The sequence below is a fragment of the Solanum dulcamara genome, chromosome 10 (assembly GCF_947179165.1).
Source record: "Solanum dulcamara chromosome 10, daSolDulc1.2, whole genome shotgun sequence".
Classification (NCBI taxonomy): Eukaryota; Viridiplantae; Streptophyta; class Magnoliopsida; order Solanales; family Solanaceae; genus Solanum; species Solanum dulcamara.
Genome location: NC_077246.1, coordinates 8,536,088 through 8,557,271, shown reverse-complemented (window position 1 = coordinate 8,557,271; position 21,184 = coordinate 8,536,088). Strand labels below are relative to the sequence as shown.

At 36.5% G+C, this 21,184-nt stretch overlaps 2 pseudogenes; one reads left to right on the top strand and one right to left on the bottom strand.

The window, feature by feature from the left end:
- Nucleotides 1-3,307: 3,307 nt before the first annotated feature.
- Nucleotides 3,308-3,426, bottom strand: LOC129871768 (5S ribosomal RNA; annotated as a pseudogene).
- A 13,359-nt stretch (nucleotides 3,427-16,785) lies between these two features.
- Nucleotides 16,786-18,429, top strand: LOC129905013 (protein DOG1-like 3; annotated as a pseudogene).
- Nucleotides 18,430-21,184: the final 2,755 nt, after the last annotated feature.

Sequence of the window (21,184 nt, the reverse complement as noted above, 5' to 3'; positions counted from 1 at the left end):
CATATGAAATACATTGAGATGTGATATTTATATGTGGTTGACTTATTCTGTATATGTATATGCCTATTATGTTGAAATTTACTTGTCTATATTCCGTTTACTGGCTAACCGCGTGATTTTACCAGTACACCATTATTTTTATGTATTGATACTACTCTTGCACTGCCTTTTGTTGAGTATATGGCATATTCAGCCAATAGCAGAGAGACCCCGGTTAGAAGATTAAGTTTGTTCGAGTTCAAGGGTGAGTTGTTTATTTCAAGCTGTCGTGTACTCTTCCATGTTTCAGTCCCTTTTCCAAGATTAAGACTTTAGACACTTTTTATTATTATGTTTTCTTGTGGGAGTGTTTCCCTTTCCTTTTCAGACATTATTAGAGTTTTGGTACGAACGACTTTAACCGAAGTTAAGTTTTTTGGCCCAAAATTATTCCCTATTGGCCTATTTCTAACAATGGAAACAGGTCGTTACACCTACCTGGGCGCCAAGAAACTATGGAGTGATAATGCGGCTCCAATCCTTGGTTCCAAATGACTGACATGCAAGATAGGGCTGAATTCTATCGGTTAGAAACCTTTCAGTGCTGAGATTCCTTCCCTTTCTCTTCCTAAGTCAAGATCAACCTTTTGAGGGTTTTTGCAGTAACCCCCGCCTTTAACTTACCCTTAGAAGAAGTGGGAAAATAAGAAAATCTTGACTCAAGTTCTGTCCTACGTTCTCCATCTCTGGCGGTCGAAATCCCATTAGAGTGGCGCCGCTATGGTGGGACAATCCCAGTCTGTTCGGGTTGTGGGCCCTAGTCGACTTACTCCTATGACAATTTTCCCCGTGTTTAATTAACAACAGTTTGAGTCGTTATAATAGATATCAATTTATCCCTCGTTCGTCCCCGAATGAAACATGAGAAGAAGGCACGAACTTGTTACGAACCAACTCCATAGGCCGTGACTGAAGTGATATCAGAGCAGTCCTTCCTCGGAATGTCTACAGACCGTGTCTAGTAGAGTCTTTTTTATCGGTGTGTTGCACGCCACATCTATAAACAAGAGGCTACATGGCATTTAGGATGTCACCTTTCTTTCATATCTAAGATTATGCGATAGAGCCTAGCCATAGGACATGAAATTCCTTTTTCTAACCTTTGGTTTCAGCTGAAGAACGACATCAACAGAAGAAAATGACGGATGATATTGGAAGCTACCCAATATACAGGTAAGTAATGGTGTGAAAGAGGCATGCTGGATAAGGTAAGAAGATTGAAATATGATTGAAATATAAAGTCAAAGATTGAAGGGAAAAATAGATATGAAAGTGTAACGGGTGCAGTTCGAGTTGGACATACGAGGTAAGTCCATTATTTTATACTGTTGTTGATATTGGGCACCCTATGTGGTGGTGATATGAATATATATATGTTGGCCCTGTGAGGCATTGTTGGTATTTCCTGAGTGCAGGTTTGGGATAGTAAGGAATATAGAGGAAACTCTGTCAATTTTTTTTTTTGAAATAAAAAGAGAATGAGATATAAGGTTGTAGTATATCTTGAGAGATTGTATCCACGGTAACGATAAGATCCGACTAAACTAGGAGTACAACTGACTTTGGGAAATAAGTAAATTGCGGTATGGGTGGTAATTAGAAGGTCGATACTGATATGGTGAGAAGAATGGTGATGGATATGAACGTCTTAAGATTGTCTGCGAGGTATTAAGGATGAGAATGACGAAAAAAGATAAGGGTGTTAAGTACGCTTTCTCCACCAGGTGGAATTAGTCTAGAGTAAGGATCGTGAATAAAGGTTAAGAAATATTACCCTCCGAGATTGACCATGAGCAGAATATAGTGTGAATATAATGAGGATCATCATGAAAGTACGTAGGGCCTAGTAACAAAGTAACTAAAGAATGTGATTGTGAGTAAGATTAGGAGTCAGCATAGAGTACACGATAAAGATGAAAGCGCATAAAGCAAAAAGGGGTATTGTGTATATGTACCTCCACCGTGGAAAATAGTAAGACCTCTCAAGGGTGAGGGAGGTAGCTCTGCAAGACCATTGATGCGTTGCAAGTCCATTAAGAGGAATAAGTGGTATTCACTGGGATGAAGATAGTGTTATAGCAAAGCTAGAAACACGTGTCATCAGAGTATAAGTGCCCCCGAATGGAGAATCGGTCACGATTATAAGCACTAGTGACGTACTGATTGGGATGAAGAAAATGCGGCTTTGACTAAGCTACTACATTAGTTATATGACTCGAGTACCAGTACTTGGACTAAATTATGTACTATTTATCGAGAATTTTAAGCACCCCATGGTTGTATTAAGGTTTCTTACAGGGGCAACCTAAAGTATAGATGAGCTAATAGAAGGTGTAGACATGGTGCAGTATGTCAAATATGTTGGAACAGAATCATATGCGTATGAACAGTTGAAAATAAAAAGAGGATGACATGGGTACGCCTTAAAGGGGGGAAGTGGATGAGAGAAATACACGCGTGAGATAAAATCAACTGACACTATCACATGTTGATAGAAACGCTTAAATTTCAAGCGAGATCCCATACTGGCACAAGTTAGCAGGAGCTCGAGGCCAACAATAAATAGATAGGAGCTGCGGTATCTGAGACTGTGCAAAGAATCATTGGTAGAACCCTAAGGGATGTGTGCCTACCACAAGGGGTGAATACGAAAAGAGAGTATGACTGAGCAAACTAAGGACCGTGTAAAGGGTAGTAGGGCCGTGTTTGGGCAAAGATTAAGATATGGCAACAACGTCATAGGCCGTTGATATGCTGACATAAAAGTGGCAAGGAGAAAGAATAGAAAATCTCTTATGGTAGGAAATGAGGAGACCAAGGAGTACGTAAAGGAAGAAATGAAAGGAGTAGGACAAAATAGCGTTGGCGCGAGCAAGTTATAGTGTGAAGTCGATATGTAAAGCAAGATCGGATGGGAAACGAAAAGATTATGTCTATTTTATACAGGTTGTATCAGAATGGTTATGCAACCTATGGATATGTATATGTTTAGTATAGGGTCAAGTGAGAAGTACACGAGAAAAGGAGATAGGATGTTTTGGATACGTTACAGAGAGATGTCAAGATGGGTTAGACCAAACTACCGAGATAGAGTGAGTACTAAGGGAAAAATAGGACCTAGCCGTGGTTGAACCAACGATCTATCCCGACGTCGAGTGTAAGATAAGGATGGAGAGGGAAAGGCGAAGCATGAAGACTAGCGAGAAGACACTAAGGTAAATCTTGGGCTAGATTGAGTGCCTTCGCATATTATTGCAAGGATTGCAATGGAACGTGACACGAGGACTTCCCGAGGGGTCACCCATCCTAGTACTACTCTCGCCCAAGCACGTTTAACTTCGAAATTCCGATGGGATTTGGTGCGTTAGTGATGCTATGATCGCACAAAATAGAAGAATCCGAACTAGCGGCGAAGCAACGGCACGAGATTATGTACCTAGAGTAGTATAAGTTACATTAAGGGAATTATAAAAGGGCTTAAGCAAAGCAAGAAGAATTAGGTGAATACTAACAGATGGCGCACTTGTATGCCATAATTCTTCAACATAATACCAGTTAATGATAGGAAAACCACGGAACGGCTATACAGATTATTGTGTGAGGGGACTTCAGCACAACTTGGTAGCCAACTCTTATGGGCAAAAAGAAAAACCAAAAAAGGCGAGGGTACCAGTTGATGTCATCTAAAGAAGGCAAGAAGTAATATACGAGGTCGAAGATTCCACAACACGACCTTGGCTACAAGACTCACTTTTCACTCTCTGGACAGATAATTCTATATGGAATGTTATCCAAAGGTAGCTCGGACAATTGCCTACCACTTGTCAAAAGTACTTACGATATTAACTATCATTCGAGTATCCAGATGGCTCCGTACGAGACTTGGTTGAAGGACACTGTAGGTTGCCAATTTATTGGTTTGATGGTAGTAAAACATGACTAATATGCCCATATGTGGTTCAATAAGCGGTATAGAAGGTGAAGCTTATTCGGGAGAGATTATTAGCAGCTCCGAGTCGGCAGAAGTCATATGCGGATAATCGACGTCGATCTCTAGAGTTTCAAGTTATAATTAAGCACTCTCAAAAGTGTCATCCACAGAGAAATTGATGAGAGCCTGCAAGAAAGAGGACCTTAGCCCAAGATGCATTGGCTCTTATCAGACCCTCCGCCAAATAAGCAAGGTTGCCTGCGAGTTGGACTTACCGGCGGATCCGAAAGCAGTACATCTAGTCTTCTAAGTATCGATGCTTCGTAAGTGTGTTGGTGATTCGTCTCGAGTATATTTCACAGAGGATATCCAGGTCACAGAGGAGTTATCCTATTAGAAGCAACCGGCTGCCATCTTGGATCGGTAGAGTAGGGCATGGTGAATTAAGGACGTAGTTTCTGTCAAGGTGTTATGGCGAAATGAGAGTCATGAAGAAATGACCTGGGAAGCTGAAAGGGAAATGAAACACAAGTATCCATACCTATTCTCTATGTCTACAGGTAATCCCAACCTTTGGAACTCTGATATTGATTATTCGGTGAAAGTATGTGTTATTGCGATGGAACAGAGAAACTCTCTATTAATGCTTGTGTTACACCCCGTACTTTTGTACCTTGGAAGGTTCTTAAGATTCTTAAGTATCTTGAAAGGTTCTTAAGTTTTTGGAAGGATTCTTAAGTTTCTTAAAGCTTGTCAAGCTTCTTAGAAGTTACCATGAGAGCCGGATAGTCCATAACGCTATCAAACAACTCGTAAGGAAGGGAGAATGTGATACCTCACGATAGGAAAGATTGGAAATAGCATTGTAAGAATTCGGAAGAAGTTGGAGACCAAATAATGAGTCGTAGGACTCAACTTACTTACGTAATCTACCAACTTACAAATCTTACATACTTAAGCTGCTTAAGTACATACCAAGCTTACGTAGCAAGGATTACATAGGTTCATAAAGTAAGACGAGATTATGAACCCACAAGGACAAAAAGAGAGTGACATATCGCAGCAAGGGAGAGTGACACTTGGAAGAAGCTGGATCAAGGGGGTGGACCCCACCTCCAACATGGCATCCTATGGTAGGAGGAAGGAATGTGTTGGCCCAATGAGGGCTTGACACATGTCACCACTTAGGGATTGACATGTGTCACCACTGAGGGGTTGACACGTGTCACCCCCTAAATTATCCTATATATATATGTTATGAATCATTCTTATCTAAAAGAAAGTCATTTATCTTCCTAGTTCAAGAAACTTCTAGAGAAAGAAAGAAGAGAAGAAAAATCTAGAACTAGAGAGAGAGTAGGGTCGACCATGGAGAAAGAAAGGTAAACCTCCGATTTCATTTCATGAATTAATTATCTAGGGGATACCAAGATGTTATGAAGATGTTAGTAATGTAAATTTATGGTTTGGAGCAGTACCAAAACATTAGCAAGCAGCCACAAAGTTTTAGTCGCGCTAAAGGAACTTCCGAGGCGAGTTTTGGCGAGTTTCAGGCAAAGTAAGGTTTTCCCTTTCAAATTGGAGTTTATGATGATTTTATAAGTTATATTACATGTCTTAAATAAGGTTGAAAGTGTAAAAATTGCATAAGGATGCTTGACGTTAGAAATAAACTAAATTGAAGTCGTCATAGCTAAATCAAAGTCGCGTAGGGTATTATGATTGTGGGCCGCGGTTGTAGCTGGTGTGGTTGTGTGTTGTAGGGATGTAAAGGGTTCTAAAAAGAGTGTGTTTTCTTCTGGTTTCAGCCACACTAACCCCCGTTTATTATGGTTAAAGGTTTTACAAAATAAAGGTTAAACACTCTATTTTGGTATCGTAGTTTTGAGCTAGTTGTTTGGAGTTGTATTGGGTAATGTTGAAGTGATTTATTTATGTATATGCTTTTGTTTGTTTTTGTTGGTATGGTTTTTTACATTTGGGCCAAGTAAAATCTCAGGGATGTTGAAGTTACAGGGGAGATGCTGCCCGATTTTGGGTAACTTTGGAACTAGTAACAAACTAGTCGAGGGTATTGGATAAGGAAATGATTCCTATGGGTACTTGGTTGTAGAGTTGGAAATAGGAAAGCGAAAGGTAATTAACCTCAATATTACTCTCATGTTATTAGGTCAAGGAGGTAACGAGGCGATCTGAATTACAATTAATCCACAAAAGGTATGTGAAGCTTACCCTTTCTTTTCTTTTGGCATGTCTTAGCCTTAAGTTATATATATACGAAACTTGGGAGTCATTCCATTCATAAAGCTTTGAGTATGAGTCAAGACCCCTGTTCACTTATGGATGTTAGAACTCCTGCACTAAGTGGACTCATCGCCTTTCAAGTCTTCTGTAGGATGAAGAGTAGTACATATAAGGCCTATCTCCTTCTTTCGTTGAAATCACTTAAGGTAAGTGAAATAATGTCTGTTATGAGTTTAGAGGTAATTCCATTTATTAGTTTCGGATATAATTTGTGACTCGTAGTCACTTCTGAATACTAAGGGTCCTAAAGTAGTTAGATTACTACTCCTGAGCCACCTATATGTTGCATAGTAAGTGGAAATATAAGCTCTTATTCCGAAAGAATCTGAGAGGATAAATGTCTCTGGTTGCATAAGTTGTATCTCTGATTGCATAAGCTATGTGTCTGATTGCATAAATTGTATCTTTGATTACATAAACTGTGTGGCATTATCTTGGTACACGCTTGTGATTCTTGAGGCCCTAATTGATGAAATCCCTAATAACATCTAAAGGGTACCTCGGAGAATTACTTCCCTGGTCTTCAAGTGATGGTTCACTTGACTGTTTCATTGAGTCTCAGGAGATGACCTAGTCTCATATGGTTTCTCACTACTGTACTCGTAAATATGATAACCCTTCTTTCACCGAGTCCCACGATGGGCCGGGAACGTTATCGTGCACACCTTTATTACTCATTCACCGAGTCCCGAGCCGGCTATGTATATGTATATATCAAGTATACGATGATGAAATGCCGTATACGATGAAGTTGAAGCATATGATGACACCGTATATGATGAAGTTATTCACCGAGTCCCGGGCCATATATATATATATATATATATATATATATATATGATATGATGAAAATGTGGATCGAATCATACGTTCCACGGCATTGTTTTAAATTATGGATCGGGTCAAATGTTCCTCGATATATTTTACTATGTGATAATAGCACCGAGTCCCATAAAGGGGTCGGGTGCGGTACGTTATGTACACTACTCTTTTACTGAGTCCCTCACTAAAGGGCTGATACTTACGTAGGCATGCATATGAAAATATAGGGATACACTTGTGACCCCGAGCCCCATAGTGGACCGAATGAACTGTGATGATATATATGATAAGATTATGTCGTATATGATGACCTGATGAAATAATATACACGATGAGAGGGGATGATGATATGGTGATATGGTAATATGATGAAATAGTTATGATACCAAGTTCCTTAGCGAGCCGGGCACAGCGTATGATGATGTATATAATTACGTGTCCTAAGGTGAAGGTACATTAATTTGTTAATTGTTACACTTGTCCCCTGCATCCTTGTTTCAGTTATGGTCTCAGTTATTATGTGTTATGTTTTACATACTCAGTACATATATCGTACTGACCTCTCTTTCTTCGGAGGGGCTGCGTTTCATGCCCGCAGGTACAGATACTTACTTTGGAGATCCGCCAGCTTAGGACTCCCACTCAGCTATGTCGGAAGTGCTCTACTATTCTGGAGCCTAGATTTTGGTGCTGATCGTATAATGTATGTAGTTGTTGATTCAGGAGTATGGTGGGGCCCTGTCCCGCCATATGTCCCTATTAATATCTTAGAGGTCTGCAGACATATGTAGGTGGGTTGTTTATGAGTTTTATTCAATTGTGCCTATATGGCATATTATAAATGTTATTATGTTAAGGCAGCCTTGTCGGCCCTTGCATGACATGGTGCAAATGAAAGAGGCTACATACAGACGAATTTTCTATCACCCTTTGAATTCTTGTGTATAGTTTTTATAGTTAATATTTATATATACGGGGGTCCAGGTCGGACCCCATTCATGGCCTACGGAGTTGGGTCATGACAAAACTGGTCGAGGCAAGATTGAATAAATGACCATTTTCCAAGGCCTAGGGGAAAATCCGTGTACTCCGAACTATGGCACAAGTTTACCTTGAATATACACTCTATGAGGATTACGATGGAAAACCCGACCCAACTAACACACATTATAGCCTACATCATTCTAACCTAGCAATATTGCTCCCACTAGAACGGCGCCTCTATGGCGGGATCATCGTGCTCTGGCGGGCTATCGCGGATAGTAAGGGTGGGGAGAAGAATAGTTTCACCCCATTCTTCTTAAATTTACCCTCAAAATTTCCCAAAAAACCCTCTTAAACTCTTCACTCTAAAAGTCTCCTCTACAATAAGACTCTTCTCTAAAACTTAATATCACGCTACTATTTCCATTCTAACGATAATCAATAGAGTAGAAAGGGCCATGGGGTAGTTTTTCAACCTTTTTGAATTGCATTGCTTGCATTGGTAGATTAACGTAGCATGGACCCTCCCTTTACATTCACAATGTCTTCATGATGTCTTGGGCATAAGGTTAATATTAACTGGATTCCACCCGAATCGGTCTACAACATGGGGGTGGAAGTTAAAAGATTTTTCTTGGCCAAAACTTCAATTCGGCCATCTATTGGAGTTTTCAAATGAAATTTCTTTGTAATAAAGGGTGTTAGGATACCAAGGAGCACTGATCTACAAATATTTTGAAGAAAACACAAGATTTGGGTAGGGAGGCATCATGAACACGTTTGAACATTCGACCCAGATGTAAGCCACTAGAGTGGACTTCATCCCATTTTATCGGGGTCGCTCTGGCGAGATCCTGCCGTTCTGGCAGGATTTTTCCAGGCAGACCTCGCCTTCAAGAGTCCCTTTCCCCTCATTTCCTTACTTACCCACCGAGTTTTAACTGTAACTTCCTGAAACTTCTAGGTACAATATTATGACTCACAATGACAACGTCAACCTCTTATTCATCCGCTGTCCCGACGCCACCAGCTGGGAGAGGCATCAAAACTATCGAAACACCAAGTTCCTAGTCGAGAGGGGTTTCTATATGCTGGGAGTGGCTGAAAGGGTACTCACCTTACATGCTAGACTAGAGGAGTTCAGATGGGTCCCTTTGACTGAAACTCTTCCCTCTGCACGCACAGGCCGGATGAGAGAGTTCTACGCCCTACTCTCTATGGTATGTTGGGATGACTCTCACCCAACCATTCGTATCTGAGGAGTGGACATTCCCTTGAGTCCTCACTACATAAGTGTCGTAATAGAGGTACCTGATGCCTCTAATGCTGACTACAAGACCAAGTTGAGGGAGGTGGATCTGGAGTGGTTATGGGACACTCTATTGGCCCTGAGCGTTGAAACAGGGTTTATTTTCCCAGTACAAAGGGCATCACTAGCACTGACTGGTCAGATGATGCCAAGAAATAGCTACACCTGGTGGCCAAGAGGATCCGCTCTTCCGGCAACTGCACCAATGTGACCTTTCCATGAGCTTTAGTGGTGGATTGTGACATCCAAGGGATAAGCCTGAATATGGGGCCCAGATTATATCAGAATGGAAGATGTTCTATCGGGGCAATAAGAAGGCGTCTTCTTGCTGGGTCTGACCTTCACAATATGCAAGATGGCCGGGGTGCCTCTTTTGGATTCTGATGAGGTGCTCCCTATGGATCCTTCCTTTCACCCATTACTTATCAGGCGGGCTTCTTCTCTAGGGCATAAGAAACGGAGGATAGTTGGGGTGGAGAGTAGTCGGGCAGCAGCGGAAGGGGAAGCGAGGAGCTGCCCCTCCCACTTAGTCGCAACCACCACCCGATCCTCCCTTAGAGGAGGACCTAGCTGCATTCCGGAGATGCCTAAGGGTCCATTTTTCCAATACCCCTGCTCTAGTGCCACCATCAACTATCATGAAGAGAGAGGAGAAAGAGCAGAGAGAGGGATCGCCTCATGATGCGGATAGGAAGGCAATCAAGACTATCTTCTCCTGTGTCGCTCCTAATAGGGATCTTCCCACATTAGAACCCGGCGACTTCTGCAAGTTCAAATTTCTGAATGAGGCCTGGACAAGAGAGTACCCTCGAGAGAATTTAGACTCAGACATTGATACTCGCCTCCTTCCCGCTAGTATTTGTTGTCATTTGGTTTTCCCTGTGTGGGCATATAACAAACAATTTATTTCTTTCTCTACTGCTTTTTCAATTTTTTGTAAGCACTTGGATACTATTTATTTCCTTTAACATCAAGTCTGTATGTATAACTATCTATTTATGGTCTACTCTATCTTTATTGGTCACTATGTTGACCTCAGAATTAGTCAATTTATGCCTCGGAGTTCAGTGCAAAATCAAGAGAAGCACAAGGGATTTTTGGTTGGGGTTGTGTCTCGCTCGATCTCGCTCTAGCAGGATATTCCCACTGGGGCGGGATTTTTCGACACAAAATCCCAGAACAATTTTCTCCTGGTGTATTTCCAGTCCCATATCCCTCTTAGAACCCTCAGAGTTAAAACTTAGCCCACTTAACTCCTTCTAACAAGAATTCTTCTCCCATTTTCCCACCAACTATACTAACACCACAACTGGCGCACATGACATGCAAGGATGTCCATTCTTACTGGAGAGGAATAAGCCACAATTATGTCTAAGGTACTCCTCTACCACCACCGTTTAGTAGGTACAATTTCACCCTATTGATCCTAACTATCCCAAATCTATAGTTTCTCTACAATTATCCATGATTTCCTTCCTTACCATATTCATGATAGGTAACCTATAACAATGGGAATAACCTTCCCACAAACTAGTGCATCACTTAATCAAGTCAAGAATTTATATCACTAACCATACAATAGTTTGTCATTAGGCTATGGCATACCACCCAGTCATGCATTTTTCCCTTTATCTAACCACAACTTATATAAGTCCACGTAATTATGTCCCACATAAGTTCAAGTAATTGACATGCATACTTTACAGCCTATTAACAATTCCGGCAACATTGTACACATGTTCTCATTATATCACTCAGGCAGGTACATTATGCATTTAATCACCTCGTATGATTCAAGCAAGTACTATAATCATAAATTCAAGTTAATCCACACATTGTAAATCAAGTAGACAATACTACACACATAATAAAAAATTCTGAACCTTATCACAGAAGCAGGTTAATTCCTTGACTTAACTCGTTTCATGGATGATCATCAGTTGATCATCTATGAATTTACTCGGCATGCAAGGCTAGATATCAATTGGAACCTTCTCGGTTACAACTTCTCTTGCTTATGTTCCTTCAGTCGTGACTACGACATCAAGTTTACTTCGTTGAGATACTAACTGGAATCTTCAGATATCAATTAGACTCAACCCATAATACAAGCAACAGGCAGCATGAAGGGAGTGAAGAATTGGAACTATTTCCTAAAATGTTTCATACCTTCCCAAAGATTTGATATGGACGTCATTATACCAATCCTCAGGAGTATATTCCACACTTGCTCTTGTACTGGGAGACCGGTAAACTGGGCTCTGATACAACTTATCACGATCCAACCCACCAGGTCGTGCAACACCCATTTTATGACCTAAGTAGGAGAATCCTTAACCCTTTGTATGAAATAAGCATTGCAGAAGTTATAGAAAAATTAAATGATAAGTCGGGAAGTTCTATTAAGCGAGAAATAAGTCACATAAAAATAATTGCGTACAAGACTCTGTTTAAAAACCCCTACCCCCAAGAATGCTAGTTTAAACAGGTATAAGAGCTCTACAGAACAGGACATAAGACAAATGAAAAGACACAGCTCCAACCACAAGGAAGGAAAAATAGAAGCTGCTAGGAGATCATCTTCGCCTTCACCTAGGGAACTCCACTGATCCTACAGCCAGACTATGCCAAGTGGCATAGCAAGATTAGTATCAGTACAAATAATACGTACTAGTAGGAATCATCGATCAATCTGATACCCACCGCATAATATATGTACCAAAAAATAAGAGAGATCATAAAAAATTAAGCTTTATAAACCTGTCCACCCTAAACTTCTAGTAAACTCCTTACTCTCACTCTTATAGTCTTCACCCCTCTACTATCACGGGTTCACTACAAACTTCAGTTTTATGAACTCGAGACATATGAGCTATGGGCCCACCATGCTTCCGTTGAGATCACCCTAACATTTAGCCAGCTGGCCCCTTAGCCACTCATGGGAAACACAACTACCATTAGTCTTGACCCATTTACCTTACAATATAATGACCTAACCATACATCATAACTAACTCTGATTCTTACGCAACAGCTACTACTATCATTATCACCTGACCGAGACTCCGATGAGAACAACTCCCTGCTAACAAGACACTTCTCTTATTAAATATGAAAACATAGAATATCCCACATATCACAACCTAACCTTACTATGTCCCGTGTTCTTACTCACGAAAGAGCCTATACTGCCTCTCTGCCCTCAACTATTAACTCCCACAACATCGACGGGGTTCCTTCATGAAATCTTATTCTTTAGCTCATTAACAGCTACCCTCACTATTCCATAGTTAATAGATATCATCTAGTCCTCTCATGGGACCATCTACACACATACTTGTCCCTCTCATGGGATTCAAACTCAGTCATATATGTGTCAGAACGTGACACCCGATCTAAGAGTTGTGTCGAAACTTGACACATAATTCATATATGTTTTAGAACGTGAGACTCTATCCAAATGTATGTCGGAACGTGATACACGGTCCAAACGTACAAACAACCACAGGCACATTCAATAGTCAAGATTATGTCATCAAGAACAGGTTCATCACAAATCAAGCCAGTAAGTGATCATTTCACATAATTCATAGCATGCGTCCATATTCATATACACACATGTCTACAATGAAGTAATTTATCAAGTACATGATACACATACGAGAAACAAAACCATCACTTATTTCCCAAAAATCATAACACAACTGTCTTACCCATGTCACTACACTTTAGACTACTAATAACACCCGAATTTCTACTCATGGCCCGTGATCCAGAGCCTAATTATGCAACCTCTCATTAAATTTCTTTTATACTATGCAATGAGTGTACATTTAACTACTCAGATAATAGAAGCCTAGCCTACCTGGGCGCCAAGCAACTGTGGAGAGATAATGCGGCTCCAATCCTTGGTTCCATATGTCTGATGGGCAAGATAGGCCTCAATTTTATCGGTTGGAAACCTTCTAGTGTTGGGATTCCTTCCCCTTCTCTTCCCAAGTTAGGAGCATCTTTTGGAAGGTTTTTGCATTAATCCTCGCCTCTAACTTATCCTTGGAAGAAGTGGGGAAATAAGAAAATCACAACTTAAGTTCTGTCCCACGTTCTCCTGCTTTGGCAGTCGGAATCCCGCTAGAGCGGTGCCGCTATAGCGGGACTATCCCGCTCTGACAGGATTGTGGGCCCTAGTTGACTTACTCCTATGACAATTTCTCCTGTGTTTAATTAATGACGATTTGGATCGTTACAAATATACATTCTAAAACTTTTTTTTATTTTTTGTTTAAGCTTGATCTCATTGGATGGGGTCATGCTCAAGACTTGCTGTTGGTTTTGTTTTAGAAAAAAATATTTACCCAAACCTTCCTATTATAAATATTGATTTTCTCTATAATTTGAAATAATTATGTATTATCTCACTAATTAATAGTTTCGTATCAAAACCTAAGTCAGATACATCATTACTTCAATTTCAAGTCAGATTCATGCATCTTTGATATTATATATATTCTGAAATACGATACATAAGGGAAGAGGTGAGCGAGAGAGTCGGTGTATCTCAATTACACACATTTGATAAATGTATCTGGAATACTAAATACATTATGAATACATGTACATAGTGAGACAGGCGAGCGGGAGATTAAGAGAGTCGAGCGAGATAGGAGAGAGGCGAGCAAGAGAGTTTGTGTATCTCATACACATGTGAATCACACTTAAATATAATGCATCTGGAATAAATTATACCTAATTTGATCCATATATATCCAAAATTCATGTATATAAATTAGTCAAATGTATACATCTGATAAAGTAAATGTGATACAAAAGATAATTTCAAAAGGTAAAGTGAAAGACACATAATTAAGTCTGAAACTACTAAAATTTGTGTTGATTGCCCCTTGTTTTATATGTATATGGAAACCGGCCTAAAGGCCACAATTAAGCTAGAATTTGATCATAAGTTTTTAAGTATTTTTGGCAAGTCATTTTTTAGTGAAGTTTCACCATGCTTTGACCATAGATTTTGAGAGAAATATTTGGCTTTTTCAAAAAATATGATTTATACTCATAAGTTCTAAAAATTATTTAAATTACCCATAAATTTGTATTGTCATTTTATAATGAACATTTTTCGTTAAAAATAACTTTATAATATAATTGATGACAATTAATAACAACAAAAATAACAATATGGGTAAGAGTAGTACAATAATCACATATTCAAACTTGTCACTGATTCGGGATAAATTATAACTCATTAAAAATAAGTTGTTCTTTTTAATGAAGTTGATTGTAGATAAATATGAGATTAATAGATGATGGGTGTTTTTATAAAATATAAAAATTTAGGGTAATTTTTAAATTTTTCTAAAATTCTCAAATAATAGAATTAGTCCAAATTCTAGTTTTTTCTATTACTTGATAACTTGGATTGTTTGCCAAATATATTTACTAAGGAATGACAAATTATACTACCAAACATTAATTTTCAAATTTTATTCAACTTTTGCTCAAATATATTTGTGACCAAATAGCACCTAACTTTTTTGAAAAAAGGGCCGTGAGTTTGAGCTTTGTGCGGTACAAAATTTCTAGACCATCAACTAATTTTAAAGTTGATGCAATTTTCTTGGGTCTTTAATAGTTCATTTTTATCGACTAATTTTAAAGTTGATGCAGCTTTCTTGAGCCTTTGATAGTTCATTTTTATCGATTAATTTTAAAGTTGATGCAGCTTTCTTGAGCCTTTGATAGTTCATTTTTATCGACTAATTTTAAAGTTGATGCAGCTTTCTTGAGCCTTTGATAGTTCATTTTTATTTTTCTATAATTTTAAAAATAAATTTTTATTTTTTACTTTCGCTTTTTAACATAGAAAGAAAGATAATTATTTTTTATATTTTAGTTTTAATACTAATGAATTATTCTCCAAATAATTTTTCAAGAGGTTATACTATACATTAATTAATATAGATATCATAATAAAATTTCTATTTTAATTATTATTTTTAAGGGGCGCGTAAAATCCAAAAATTGACAAATAAAAATAAATGGAAGTAGTACTATGTGTATTACCTTTTCAATATAACTACTCTTTGTGATCCAATTTATGTGGCAGAATTTTAAAATTTTGATCATGAATTCGAATATAAAATTTAAAATAAAATTAATACTTTTTAAAAATTATAAAAAAAATTATAAATTATAATAATTAATAATTTAAAATATTTAATAAGCATATAAAAAGTATAATTAAAAAGCTTAATTGATTTTCAAAATTTCATGTCACATAGATTAGAAGGAACAAAGTATAATTTAAGATAAAGAAATCATTAAAGGCATGGGATATTTTTTCCAAAAAGCTTAGGTCACTTTCCGTTTTGATATAAAGACATTTTATCATACGTTATAAATCTTTCAAGTTCCAAACAATGTCGACAAGGCGCCACTTCTCAAGAATCATGCACATATTTTGGGTTAATTCTAAAAAATTTATTTGTGTCACATAAATAGAAAAGTGAATAGAGGAGTCGAGGATTTGTCTGTTAATTGACCTATTTGCCCTTCTCCAATTTTCTCTATTTATATTTAATACTTTCTCCATTTTAATTTACTTGTCTTACTTTCTCCAAAATGTATATTAAACATTTGATTAACTCTCAAAATTTCTCATATGTCATATAAATTGAGATAAAAGGAGTAACATATATTATTCAAAAATTATGTCCACTAAAAATACTATAAATCAAAACTTAAAATATTTTTAAAAATATATTAAAATTTTGATTGACTCTCAAAATTTCACATACGTTAGGTAAATTGCAACATAATAAATAACATATATTATTTAAAAATTACATTAAAGATATTATAAATCACAGTAATTAACAATAATCCACTATCAAAATGACCCTTTAGTTTATTATCTTATACCTGACCAAAAAAAAATTAAGACCATATAATTAATATTTATATTACTAATTACGACATAATCCTAATTAACTACAAACATCTTTTTAACAGTACCGGAGCTAAACACACCGCTGAACCAAGGACTCATTTCTGTACAATATTCCACATTAAATATTTATGTATGTTCAGTGAAATTTCCATTTCAATTATAATACAAGATTAAAAATTTTAAAAAAAAAACTCTTAATTCTCCCAAATTCCATACATTAAAATTAAACTTGTAGTTATTTTCATAAATAACATTAGGTCACTTCCCTCGTCATAAAAAGACATTTTATCAGACGTTGTAAATTTCTTGCAAGTTCCAAACAATATTAATTTATGCAGTCTCCACCTCTCAAGAATCATGCACATACGCCAAAACTATCAACCTCCTCAAAAATTAAACTTCAATCTAATTAAACAAAAAGTATAGTAAAAAAATGACAAATTTCCACCAAGAATGGCTTGAACAACTTCGTGAACTAGTAAAACAAATGAACAAATCACCAAAATCTACCACAAATGAAGAACAACACAAGTTACACACAAAACAAATACAAAAATTCACATCACATATAAAGGAATATTATGAAGTTAAGTCGTTAGCAGCCAAAAATGACATACTTTATATATTTAGTGCACCATGGTCCAATTCTCTTGAGAGGTCTTTGTACAGGATTGCTGGATGGCGACCTACTACTGCTTTTCATATTATTTACTCACAAATGTGGCATTCTTTTTGAGTCTCATATAATTGACATTCTCAAGGGCTTTCGTAGCGGCGATCTTGCAAACTTATCTTCAAATCAGCTCACTTGGTTCAGTGACCTTCAGTGTGAAACTATCCATCAAGAAAAAGTCATCACCGAAGAACTCTCCGATTGGCAGGCAAGCGCTTCAACTTTTTAAAATATTTGGTAGCTACCGATAGAGTTCTAATAAGGTGATTTGAGAAAATCTAAAGATGCTACGATTACTATATTTTTTAGGTTTATTAAGAGTTTTAAAGTTAAATTTTCTATATTAGGAATTCGAAAATAAAATAATTTTTATATATTAAACATATGTGTTTGGCTTTATCATTTTTAGTTTCTTACCTTTTTATTTTTATTGGAGTCCATATTTTTTTCTTCCAGTCAATGTCCTTTTTAAGAAAATTTTCAATGTAAATTAATAATTTTTTTCTCTCGATACTAATTTGAAATCCGACTACTGATTCTCAATTCGGGACCGACTCCCGACCTCGATTCGAGACCCAACTCTCAGGTCCCGAATTAGCTCGGGATCGAATCTTGATTTCGCTATCAGGTCCTACGTAAGCTTCAAGGTCGAATCATGAGTTGGGTGTCAGGATCGGGACTTTAGTCAGGTGTCGGAATGATGTTTCGAGTTCGGTGTCAAAGTCGAGTTTCGGATCGAGAGTCGAGGTCGGGTCATAGATTAACTGTCGAATTCGAATTTCGAATCAATCCTCGGGGTTGAATTCGAGGTCGGATGTTTATGATTTGATGTCTACACCTGAATCACCCATGAATACTTGAAAAATTCATAAACTTCAAACCTTGAATCACACATGAATAAACCTTATTAGGTCAAACTTTAAATGTGTTTTTCATGTTATTGCGTACGTGCACTACATATATATTTTCGCTTGTAGGATAGTGCAAATGATATAGTTGGAAGCATGGATAGGAAGATGGAAAGGCTAGCGGAAATATTGGAAAGAGCAGATCAATTGAGGGTGAGGACCATCGACAACTTGTTGCACCTTTTGACGGCACAACAAGGGGTGGAGTTCTTGATTGGGGCAGCCCATTTGCTCTTTGGAATCCGTAGCTGGGGAATCAATCACGATACTCAACGATCAAAGGGATAGTCTATGTTACTCGAACTCTTTTAAACTGTTCATGGGCTCCAAAAATAATGTATTTTGGAAGAACTCGATACGGATGCAGCATCGAACGTGAAGAGTCCGTGCAACTTAGGGATAGTAGATTAATATATTTGTGTGTATAATTTATGACTTGTGTTGTGTTTTATGAATTTTTGAAGTTTTTGTGACTTCTTTCAAGTGTTTGTGAATGTTTGAAGTAGTTTTGGATGAATTTTATATATTATGGCTTGAAGGATATATTAGATATATGCTTATTATTGTAGTTTGATGGTTTATTGGCAGCTTTGTTACGTTAGCTAGGTTTTACTGATGTCACAACTCAAAATTCGGAATCGTGATGATACATAACTCAATTCCATCACTACGTAAGTCAATCTTTTAATCATTGATTAGTTTAATAGAAAAACGTAAAATTTAATAACTCAAAGTCAAAGTAAGTCTTAGATAGATTATTACATAAAAACAAGATACGAAGTAAGGATAACAACAGTATTAACACCCAAAATCTGATCGCAGTGCTCGTATATTTCGGTATACAAATAATTTGTGGGTATAGCGTTGTATAATTCGCTACAACATTTGTATATGTTTGTCATTATAAGTAATTAGGAAAACTATACTCATATGGAGCTATTATACTTAAAAGGTTTACCATATATGAAATTTTCCCCAAAAAAATAGCATAGAGAGAAAAACAAAAATAATAAAGTTTTACATTGAACCCAAAACAATGATACCTTTCATTGGATTGGGATTCGGATCCCAAAACGTTAGCTCATCTCAACCTTTCCAAAGAACAAAAAAAAAGATAGCAAAATATTACAAATAATGGAAATCTAACTCAAACCATTTCAATCAACAATGAACCCCTTAACCACTGAGGCGTATTTCTCTTTAATTTTAAAAGGGGTTCATTTTAATAAATATATTCATAAAATCAGAAATTAACCTTATATATACAATGTAATTTTTCCCCAAATGATTTCGGATGAACTCCTAAGGTTCATGTAGCTCCGCGCCCCTGTGTGCAGGTGTGCCACTCTGATCCCAGTTAGAACATAATCGGGGCAGACGTGCACACCAATCCTACTAAAATGCAATGCAAGTATGCAATACCCGTTCAAGACACAATTACAATTTCAAGACACATACAACTCATGGAAGTCAATAAATTCAATTAGTACTATGAATGTTGTTGAGTGTCATGCCCGTGACGATAACCTTTGGAGCCATATTGATGATATATTTGACCTCCAATTGAGGATAGGTGGCAGACCCACCACTAATGCTGCGATGACTGATTTGAATGAGTTTTATACAGCGATTGCTGTCAAATAAAGAATCCAATGAGATTGGGAGCGAATCCCATAAACAGTATGGCGAGGAATTATAATTTATACAGAAATTCAATCTTATGATCACTATTTCGAATTACAATTTATGCAAGAATTCAATCCCACAAAGTCTTGTTTTGTTCATATTTGTACTTTGTTTCGAGGATAATCTAGCTTAATGCTCCTTATTTTTACTTACTTACATGATTTAAAGCTTATGAAAGATATTTATTTGCATCGTAGGTGAAAAGATTTTGAAATCAATAATGTATGAAGCAAAAAGTGGACGAGCTCGCTAAGCTAGACCGAATACGAGGCAGAGTAGCTCGATATACAAAGCAGAAGGCAAAAAAGGGACCTATTGGGTATTTATAAATGCTACTAGTTTAGTGTACGTGCTTTGCACGTGTATACTGCGTCAATTAATTAAAAAAATGTATGTAAAATAAATAAAATATTACATGTGTAATAACTTATATTATTCAGTACCCAACTTTGAAATTTACGTATATATTACTAATCCATATCATCAAGTGTAAATATGTTATTTTTCTATTCCTATCCCTTTGTACCAAATACTCAACCTTTTTTGTCTTTTGAAAAAAAAAATCATATTAAACTAATTTCATTTGACAATAAGATAAAATGATTGAATATACTTTCAATTCTATATTTTTATATTGTTTAATGAGAAAAGAATGTCATAATTTTTCATTGAGTTTTAAATTCAGGTCAACCTATATTCGTAGAACCTTGCTACTTCAATTTCTAACTCCCAAGTCTTTTACTATATTGTTGAATAATATAGGAAGATGGGAGGCTCATGGGACAATGTATACAAATTAAATAAGGTTAAAGCTTCAATGGACTCTTACTTGAAGCTTTAAACTATTCTTATTAAGTATAAGGGTACGATTTAGTTAATTTTAAAATATTAAATATTAAGAATTTTTACATCTTATAAATAAGGTAAATATTTAATAACTATAATTTTAAATAATTTATAGTACTAAATATTAGTATTATCATTAAATGACAATAATTTGAGGAATATAGAAAATGATAATTTTATTTATTTATAATTTTTTAATGATGGGCAAAAAATTAAGTCAACAATTTAAAGTTCCTTATGAGTTGTGATTTAATATAACGAATTTAGTGTACATACTTAGTGATTGCTATCAGAGTTTAAATTTTACATTATTTAAATTCCTTTCTTACTCAATTAGCACTCCTTCATTATTATTTTTCCTTAATAGGTTATAAAAAAACACATTTTTTATTTATTTAAACAAAGAAAAAAGAGGAAAGAGATAAACTTTTAATTTGTTCGGCTATTTCATAAACTTTAAATATTATATTTTTTATCGAGATTAAAAGCATGTTTGGATTGATTTTTCATTTTTAACTTACATGTCAAAAGTCATGAGTTAGAAATTCCAATCTTGACTTTTGGCTTATTTTTAGCATTTTAGTTTAAAACTAATTGCTTAGAAGTACTTTTTAACTTACCCAAACACTTCAAAAGTGCTTAAAAGTTATTTTAGTTTAAAAACACTTAAGACAAGTCAATCCAAAAAGGATTTTAATAAATCTTTAATTAATTTAAAA